This window comes from Triticum urartu, chromosome 3A (assembly GCF_056163025.1).
Source record: "Triticum urartu cultivar PI428250 chromosome 3A, HENAU_Tu73, whole genome shotgun sequence".
Classification (NCBI taxonomy): domain Eukaryota; kingdom Viridiplantae; phylum Streptophyta; class Magnoliopsida; order Poales; family Poaceae; genus Triticum; species Triticum urartu.
The window spans coordinates 112,326,003-112,336,107 of record NC_141875.1 but is presented as its reverse complement, the minus strand read 5'-3'; positions in this window follow the sequence as shown (position 1 = coordinate 112,336,107).

Below are 10,105 nucleotides of genomic sequence, written 5' to 3'. Positions count from 1 at the left end.
AACAACAAGTGGCGCATGTGCATAGACTACACGAGCCTCAACAAGGCTTGCCCCAAAGATCCCTTTGCCCTGCCAAGGATTGATCAAGTGATAGACTCCACGGCCGGATTCGAGCTGTTGAGTTTCTTGGATGCTTACTCAGGATACCACCAGATAAAGCTAGATTCGGCTGACCGCCTGAAGACCGCCTTCATCACGCCATTCGGAGCTTTCTGCTACCTGACTATGACATTCGGCTTAAGAAATGCCGATGCCACTTTTCAGCGTTGCATGCAGAAGTGCCTCCTCAAGCAGCTCGGCAGAAATGCCCACGTCTACGTAGACGACATTGTGGTGAAGACGGAGAAGCGCGACACCTTGCTGGAGGACCTCAAGGAAACATTTGAGAACCTGCGCCGGTTCCAGATCAAGCTCAACCCCGAGAAATGCGTGTTCGGAGTGCGAGCCGGCCAGCTCCTAGGCTTCCTGGTCTCCGAACACGACATCGAATGCAACCCAGTAAAGATCAAGGCCATTGAGAGAATGGCGATTCCCACCAAACTTCGAGACGTCCAGAAGTTCACCGGGTGCTTGGCCTCCCTGAACCGCTTCATCAGCCGGCTCGAAGAGAAAGCTCTCCCCCTCTACCGCCTCATGAAGAAGACCACTCACTTCGAGTGGAACGACCAAGCCGACCAAGCTTTTCACGAGCTGAAGAAGATGCTGGCCACGCCGCCTGTCCTGGCGGCGCCGACTGAGAAAGAGCCCATGCTCCTCTACATTGCTGCAACCAGCCGGGTGGTCAGCACCGTCATCGTAGTCCAGCGCCCAGAAGAGGGCCGAGCCCAACCGGTCCAAAGGCCGGTGTACTATTTGAGCGAGGTGCTGTCTACCTCGAAGCAGAACTACCCGCACTACCAGAAGATGTGCTATGGCGTGTACTTCGCCGCCAAGAAGCTGAAGCCCTACTTCCAAGAGCACCCCATCACGGTCGTATGCACCTCCCCGCTTGCCAAGATCATAGGCAGCCGGGATGCATCCGGCCGGGTGGCGAAATGGGCCATCGAGCTGGCCCCCTACACGATCTTCTACCAGCCTCGCACCGCCATCAAGTCCCAAGCATTGGCCGACTTCCTCGTCGACTGGGCCGAGACCCAGTACCTACCGCCAGCTCCCGACTCCACTCATTGGTGCATGCACTTCGACGGGTCCAAGATGCGCACCGGCTAGGGAGCCGGCGTCATCCTCACCTCTCCCAAAGGCGACAAGCTCAGATACACACTGCAAATTCACTTTGCCGCCTCCAACAACGTGGCCGAGTACGAGGCGCTCATACACGGGCTCCGGCTTGCCAAAGAGCTCGGCATACACCGGATCCTATGTTACGGCGACTAGGACTTGGTAGTCCAGCAATCATCCGGCGACTAGGATGCCAAGGACGCAAATATGGCAAGCTACCACTTCCTCGTTCAGCAGATCAGCGGGTACTTTGAAGGATGTGAGTTTCTCCACGTACCGCGAGCCGACAACGAGCCAGCTGATACCCTGGCTCGAATAGGCTCCACTCGGCAGGCAATACCAACTGCTGTCTCTCTGCAATGCCTCCTCAAGCCATCTATCAAGCCGTCTCCAGAGTCCGATTCCATCTTCGTGCCGCCTGACCCCGACGCGGCCGGGTCCGGCTCGAAGAACCAAGCAGGTGACCCGGGGACTTTGATAGTCGGCCCAGGGACGTCAGTAGGCGGCTCGGGGACTTCCGTAGTTACGCCCGACCCGGGGACTGCCACACCCGGCTCGGGGACTGCGGTAGTCGGCCCGGGGACTGCACCAACACAACAGGCGGCGGCCGACTCCAGCATTTCACCACCCAGCCTGCTCGCCCTGGTCGCAGTAGCCGTGTTGGCGATAGAAGAAGCCGCAGCTCCATCATGGGCTCAGTCCATCCTCAACTTCCTAATAAACCAAGATCTGCCGGCTGACGAAACAGAGGCAAGACAAGTCCAACGCCGAGCCGGAGCATACACAATCGTCAACAGAGAGCTCGTCAGGCGCAGTGTCACTGGAGTCTTCCAGCGATGCGTCGAGCAAGAGAAGGGCATTGCAATCCTCAGAGACATCCACCAAGGAGAATGCGGCCACCATGCGGCCTCAAGATCACTCGTCGCCAAAGCTTTCCGCCATAGGTTCTTTTGGCCGACTGCTTTGGATGACGCCAAGGAGTTAGTTAAACATTGCAAAGGGTGCCAAGTCTTCAGCTCCAAGCAACACATGCCGACTTCGGCACTCAAGACCATTCCCCTCACTTGGCCCTTCGCCGTTTGGGGACTGGACATGGTGGGCCCATTCAAGACGGCGCGCGGCGGCATGACACATCTGCTTGTCGCCATGGACAAATTCACCAAATGGATTGAGGCAAAGCCGATCAAGAAGTTGAATGGGCCGACTGCCGTGACATTCATCGCAGATATAACAACTCGCTACGGCGTGCCACACAACATCATCATCGACAATGGCACGAATTTCTCCAAGGGAGCATTGGCATGTTTCTGCGCGACGCAGGGCATCCGGTTGGACTTAGCGTCCGTTGCCCACCCGCAGTCAAACGGCCAAGTCGAGCGAGCCAACGGCCTCATCCTTTCCGGCATCAAGCCCCGACTGGTCGTACCACTGGAACGTTCGGCCGACTGTTGGCTCGATGAGCTGCCGTCCGTCCTCTGGAGTCTGCGCACTACCCCAAACAAGTCAACCGGCTTCACTCTTTTCTTCCTCGTGTATGGTGCCGAGGCGGTCATCCCAACTGACATCGAGTTCGACTCGCCTCGGGTAACCATGTACACAGAGGTGGAGGCCAAGGAAGCATGAGAAGACGGCGTCGACCTGCTGGAAGAAGGCCGGCTGTTAGCCCTCAGCCGGTCCGCCATCTACCAGCAGGGCTTGCGCCGCTACCACAGCCGGAAGGTCAGACCAAGATCTTTCCAAGAAGGCGACCTCGTGCTCCGGCTGATCCAGCGAACAGCCGGCCAACACAAGCTCTCGGCCCCTTGGGAAGGCCCCTTCGTCATCAGCAGAGCGCTGGGAAATGACTCCTACTACCTGATCGACGCACAGAAGCCGAAGGCACGAAAGAGAGACGACTCCGGCAAAGAGTCAGAACGACCATGGAACGCCAACCTCCTCCGAAGATTTTATAGTTGAAATGCAGTATGTATCACGCTAACTTTTGTACTAAGTACGAGACAATAGGCCCCCCGAGGAGAGCTCGAGGACTGCCATCTTTTATCTATAAATGAAGAAGTATCATGCTTATGATCATGTCATTACATTCACTTTTTTCGTCCGGCACCGGGTTCGACTAGTCGGCCCGGGGACTGGCCGCCTTGAGTTATATTAGAAGTCCTACCCGCGGTCAGACAAGTAGTGTGCCGGTACCCAAGCCTTCTCTTGCCAAAAGTCGTAGTTCGAAGAACCGGCTGTCCGGCTGGCAAGAGTTAAAGGCAGGAAAGGACGCCCACACGAAAAACGGCTAGGGACTAACGGACTAATATAACAAAAGCCGGTTTTTCTCCCACCACCGACCGACTACCAGAGTAACCGGCCGGCCGGCTTCCATTCACCTCGCTTCAATCTAAGAAAGCTCGAGTACTTGCCTTCCCCCCCCCCCCCAAAAAAGAATATATAGCCAAGTTCTTCCTTAGCTGCAGGCTGCAGAGCAGCTACCGGTTGGGAAGGAAGCAGCTAGGGGAAGGCGGCAAAGGAAACAGCCTAAAGATAAAAAGCATACGCGAATGGAAGCCAAACACACACACGATCATATTTACACAAACGGCCTTCGAAAGGCCAGCATTCAACATAGTTTGAATACACCCCCAGTGGGTGGAACTGCGCAAGTTTAATAAAAATTGTTCAAAGAGTAACAAGAAGGAAAAGCAAGGACGGCAGATTAAGCCAAGGGAGCGACTGGCGAGTCGGGCAGGTCGGTAGAGACGGCGGTGCTGGCTGGAGGAGTGGCCGGCTGGCGAACCTCGGCATGATCACCACCTCCCGCAGAGGGCGCGCTAGCACGCGCCTCGTTGCTGGAGGCACGGTCAGGCTGGGGCTGGCTGGCCGCTTCACCGACCGGCTCGACGTCTTCGCCTTCCTCTCCTTCATCATCTTCACCTTCATCGCTGGAAGCGATCTCCTCGGCCGAGTCCTCACCCGCTGCCGGGTCCAGCCCGAACCATTCCTCCGGCTGGGCAACGCCGTCGTCATTTATCTCAGGAGCAAAGACGCTGATGTCAGTGCACTCGGCGATCGTCGAGGCATGCTGAGCGATAGCCGGCCGCACCTCCTCCATCTCCTCGTCGGCCTCCAGCCGCCAGGTGCGCAGCTGGTCCAGGTTCAGCCCGGGATACCAGGCTCGAACAAACTCTAGCGCCCGCCCAGCTCCAAGCCGGGCCGCCGATGCCTTCCAGGCCTGGAAGCGGCCAACCGCAACCTCTAGCCAGTCGGCAGTCCGACTCGGGGTGCGGGGAATCGCTTCGCCTGGCCAGAGGGTGGCCAACACCTGCGCCCTGGCGCGCTGGAGGCAGCGGAGCATGCGGTGAGCCGGCTGCAGCCAGGCTTGGACCGCCAAGAGTTGCTCCTCAAGCGTCTGGCTCGCGTCCGGCGCGATTTCAGCCCCCGCCTGCCGGCGCGCCTCGCGGTGGGCCTCGATGGTCTGGGTGGCAAAGATGGAGTAGCCGGGGAAGTAGTCTGCACAAAGAACAAAAAGCAGCACAAGTCAGAACACAAATCAGGGGGCAAGGGGGAAGCAAGGAGTGAGGAAGGCGGCTAACCATCGATCAGATCCTCAACCCGGCTGAAGCCCTCGCTCAGCGCTTGTTTTGCCTCAGCCCAGCCCGCCGCTTCGGTCTCAAACTCAGCTTCGAGGGCGTCCTCGCTGTCCTGCACCTTCTTCAGGGCCGCCTTGTGGCTCTCCTCCTGGTCGGCCAACTTCTTGGCCAGGCGGTCACACTCCAGGACCAAGGCGTTGTACTCGGCTTCCTTGGCGCGAAGGGCGGCCTGGGCCCTGCTGAGCTGCCCCCTCAAGTCGGCATTGGCTCCTGCAAGCATGAAGACAAAGGAAAAATCAATAAGGAAGAAGTCGTCAGGGAAGATCCGACCCGACTGCACAGCAGTCGGCCTGAATCTCGGGGACTACACCCAGTGGGTGCGCTGACGTGCCCCCACAGGAGATGAACGAGACAAAGCACGCACTCTGGCTGTTGGTCAGGTCCTTGGTTTTCCGGCCCAGCTCCTGAGCCTGGGAGTTGAAGGCAGCAGCGCGGTGGTTATGGTATTCCTGGAAGATCAGACAGGATGCGAGGATAATATAACTGTCAGGACCTAGTAAGTTCCAAGCCGCCTGCTCAGCAGCCAACTCGGAACTCGGGGACTACACCCAGTGGGTGCGCTGACGCGCCCCCGCGGAAGAAATCAAAAAAGCAAAACAACCAAGGCCAGAAGACTCACCCGGATGACGGCCTGCGTCGTGAGGAACTCTTGGGTATATCGCTGCAGTGAAGCGGCCTGGGCTTGAAGCCAGTTCCGGACCTCCTGGGCCGCCGTGTTCAGCTCGGCCGTCCCCCCACTGGGCGTCCACTCGGACGTGCTGGCGCTGGCCGCCTCTAGGGCTTCCGCTGTCTGGCTGGCGCCCGCAGCTCGGTGCGGCTCCGGCACGGAGGTAGCTCCTCCTGCACGCCGACGAAATGCCGGCTGCACCTCGAGGCCGGCCCCTGCCTCCGGCTCGCCCCCGGCCGGCTGCTCTGGCGCCGCGGCTGGTTGGCCGCTTTGGCCTGCTCCAGTCGGCACCGTCTGCGGCGCCTCCTCCACGAAGACCACGTGGTCCTCCCTCCTCTCCATCACCGGCGGGTCTTGGTCGACCTCCTCCGACAGGGGCACAGGGATGTCGGGGGCCACGGCGCGGAGGGGAACGACGAGCAGCGGAGGCTGGTTGTGCGAGGCCTCCGCCTCCGTCTCCGCGGCTGTCGCCTCCGCCCGGGCCTTGGCCGCCGCGTCGGCCTGCTCCTTCGCCGCCTGGGCGGTCCTTCGCTCCGCCGCCTCCCGCTCCTCCCGCGCCTCCCGTGCGTTCCGCTCCGTGGCCTCCATGAGGTCGGCGCGGGGATCCATGCGGCGGGAGCCTGAGGACCCTCCAGTCGGCCCGACTACGGAGCCGCCAGGACCTCGCTCGAGGGAAAGCGGTGCCCTGCCCGGTGAGCAAAGAAAGGTTTAGAAGAGCCTCAATCGAAGAGGACAAAAAATACAAGACGTTTGACGACTTACGCCGAGATCGCCTGCTGCTGTTTCACCGCCTTGCGGAAGCGGGCTGCCTTCACGGCCGCCTCATCCCGCTTGGTCACCGCCGTGGAACCCTGGGATTTCTTCGGCCGGCTACCGAAGTAGGTCGACGCGGCCCGGCGTTTCTACGCGCCGCCACGGGCAGCCGGCGCGGCAGACGGGCCCGCGCCTTGATGAACAAGCGCCGGCTGGCGGTGCGGGGCGGCTTCGACCTCGTCATCGTCCGCCCAGTCCTCGAGGCCGGCCCCGAGCCCCGCGCCTCCTGCCTCGTTGCCTTCCCCCACGATGGCATCTTCCATGGCGGCCGCTCCCAGGTCCGGATCATCGACATCATCCACCGTGCGGTCGGGGAGGAGCTGGCGCTCTACCCCTGTGGCCCCGGCCGTCGGCGGAAGAAGAGGGTTCTGCTGAGGGCAAACCAATTGATCAGAAGTTGGCCATCATGAGGCCGGCTACAAAAAGGAAGAAAAGAAGAAAAACTTACAGCAGGCGGAGGGTTGCGCGAGAATACGGCCCCATGCCGTATCGCCAATCCTCGGCGAGCTTGCAGTTGGAGATGTAGTTCACCATGTAAGACACCTCAGCATGAGGCATCTCCCTGGTGCTCAGCCGACACGGGTCGAAGCGGCCGCTCATCTGGCAAATCATGTGAGGCCGGCCTTGGAGCGGAAGTACTCGGCGCTCCACGAAGGCGGCCACCAGGTCGGCTCCGGTCAGGCCCTCCGACTGGATCATCACCCGAAGCCGGGAGACGGCTGCGTTCCCGGCCTGAGACAACAACCTGGCCCGGTAGCTTCACGAGGGTTGCCTCCCAGCCGGTGGGCCAGCTACGTAAGCCGACAGGTTGACGAAGTCGCCTTGCTGGGCGACGTTCTTCACGTAAAAATAGTACTTCTGCCAGTGCTTCACCGACTGGATCAGCGGGATGGGCGGGAATGGATCGTTCTCGCCCGTCCGCCTCATGGCAATGAAGGCCCCGCAGGGGGCGGGCACGCCCGCAACAACGGTGCCGAGCTTGCTCTGGAAGAATTCTCCCCAGAGCTCGAGAGTGGGGAGAACCCCCAAGAAAGCCCTCGCATAGGGTGACAAAAGCCGACAGCAGCATCACCGCGTTGGGCGTGAGGTGATGCGGCTGGAGGTGGTAATATTCAAGAAAAGCGCGAAGGAATCCGCTCACCGGGAGGCCGAAGCCGCGCAGGCAGTGCGAGCGGAAGATTACCCGCTCACCCTCCTCCGGTGCCGGCGAAACGTCCCTCGTCGGCGCACGACGAACCCGCACGTAGTTCTCGCCCGGCAGATGCCGCGTCCGGCGGAGGAACGCAACGTGGTCCTCGTGGACGTTGGAGCCATCCCACGAGCTCAACAACGCCATGGGAGTGACGCGGCGAGGAACAAGGCGATGCGACGACGGAGACGCGCACGACCCCGCTACGGCGGGACCAAAGGAACCGAGAGGTCCGACGGTGGAGCGGCGCGGCAATGGGTCGCTACGGCGGCGAAGGGAAGAAGAAGGAAGGTGAGAAGGGGCGGAGCGAGGGAGAGCGTGCGAGCCTCTGCCGCTCCCTCTCCTCCCCCTACTTATAGACCCTGATGGCGTGTTGTGGGGGAACATGGGATCAACTGCGCCCACTCCCCCACGTCCCGCGATTATTGCGCCCTGATGGCGTAATAAAACCACCGCGGGAAGGCGAGCGGTCCGTTGTGGGCCGCAGAAGATCCGCGCTCGGGCCGAGGCCTAGGAGTGGCGGGCCCGGGCCTGCGGCGGCGTCCCATCGCGTGCGTGCGTTGGCAGGTTTTCCTTGCCACGTGGCCCGCGGGATGGCGCGCGGTCAGCTCGCAGGCCGACCCACGTTCCCGCCTACAAGAAACGGAGCTTTCCGAAGATGGCGCGCATGAGCAAAGCCGGCTCCTCAGGATAGGAAGCTGACCAAGCTTCTCGTCCCTTTGTGAGCCTCGAAGCTCGATCAGCTTCGGGGACTACTGTCGGAGTAAATGACCACGGGTAGCCTAGCCGGCTCCCCCTGGCCCTTCTGAAAAAATTACGAGCCAATCCGGCCCTCAAGAATGCAAGACGTGGGGCCACCTTCCCCTTGCCGGCTGTCTCCCAGGCCGACTATCGGAAGGTGGCCCGGCTTTAGCCCTCATGAAGAAAGCCGCGGGAGGGCCGGCTCCAAGAAGCCGGCCGCAAGAAGCTGACTCCCACAAAGCGGTCAAGGTCGTACCCTCGAAGTCTGCATCCACATAATGGCGATGTGACGGGGCGTGGCTATAGTAGAGCCTGCCACCCCCGAATCCCGGAGCACGCCTGGCACAGTGCACCGTACGGGGTGGCCATGACCCGTCCGGCGTGGCACTGTTGCCATGTTGACCCTGATAGCACCCACGACGGGCTGTCAGCGCGGCCCACGGGCGGTGGGCCCCTTCAGGCAGAGAGACACCCGAAGGCGGCCAGGCCTCCCCCAGTCGGCCCAAGACGGGGCCGGCTCCCCACAGCCGGCTTGCTTCCTCCCTCGAAGGAGACGCCCCATTAAGGGGACAAGACGAGGCGTGGCTACAGCGATCGCCTGCCGAGCGGCGGCACTGTAGCCACGCTTACCTCGGCGAAGCCCTCGTCACCAGGTTTGAGGCAACAGTGACCAGCCACCGACAAGGCCCTTGACAGTGGGGCCTGCCTGTCGACCAAGGAGCCGGCAGCCGGCGGGACCCACTAGCCGGCGGGCCCCAGCAGCCGGCGCAGAAGCCGGCGAGCGTAGACACAGACGGCTAGGGCCCACGCCCAGCCGGATTACCATTGTACCCCCGGGCGTGGGCCTATATAAACCCCCCAGGGCACCCATGCAAAGGGTTGATCTGAGCTAGTTTTAGACACCACATAGAGAGGAGAGGAGAGCTAGCTGTGCCCTTCTTCTTCTTCTCGCCAAACAGCTCAAGGAGCATCTTGTAGCCACTCGTTCATCTAGTGATCATGCGGAGACCCCGCAGAGCAGCAGTAGGGGTGTTATCTCCATGGAGAGCCCCGAAGCTGGGTAAGATTCGCCGGCGTGCATGTCTTCGCCTCATCCCGCTTCCAGGCACCGGCGACGTCTTACTGGCTCCCACAATGATAAGCCACCCGTTGGCACATGTCGCACCTACCACCCGACAATAACCGTCATCGAACTTTAAGCGTGCGGACCCTACGGTTTCGAGAACTATGTAGACATGACCGAGACACGTCTCCGGTCAATAACCAATAGTGGAACCTGGATGCTCATATTGGCTCCTACATATTCTACGAAGATCTTTATCGGTCAAACCGCATAACAACATACGTTGTTCCCTTTGTCATCGGTATGTTACTTGCCCGAGATTCGATCGTTGGTATCTCAATACCTAGTTCAATCTCGTTACCGGCAAGTCTCTTTACTCGTTCCGTAATACATCATCCCGCAACTAACTCATTAGTTGCAATGCTTGCAAGGCTTATAGTGATGTGCATTACCTAGTGGGCCCAGAGATACCTCTCCGACAATCGGAGTGACAAATCCTAATCTCGAAATACGCCAACCCAACAAGTACCTTTGGAGACACCTGCAGAGCACCTTTATAACCACCCAATTACGTTGTGACGTTTGGTAGCACACAAAGTGTTCCTCTGGTAAACGGGAGTTGCATAATCTCATAGTCATAGGAACATGTATAAGTCATGAAGAAAGCAATAGCAACAAACTAAACGATCAAGTGCTATGCTAACGGAATGGGTCAAGTCAATCACATCATTCTCCTAATGATGTGATCCCATTAATAAAATGACAACTCATCTCTATGG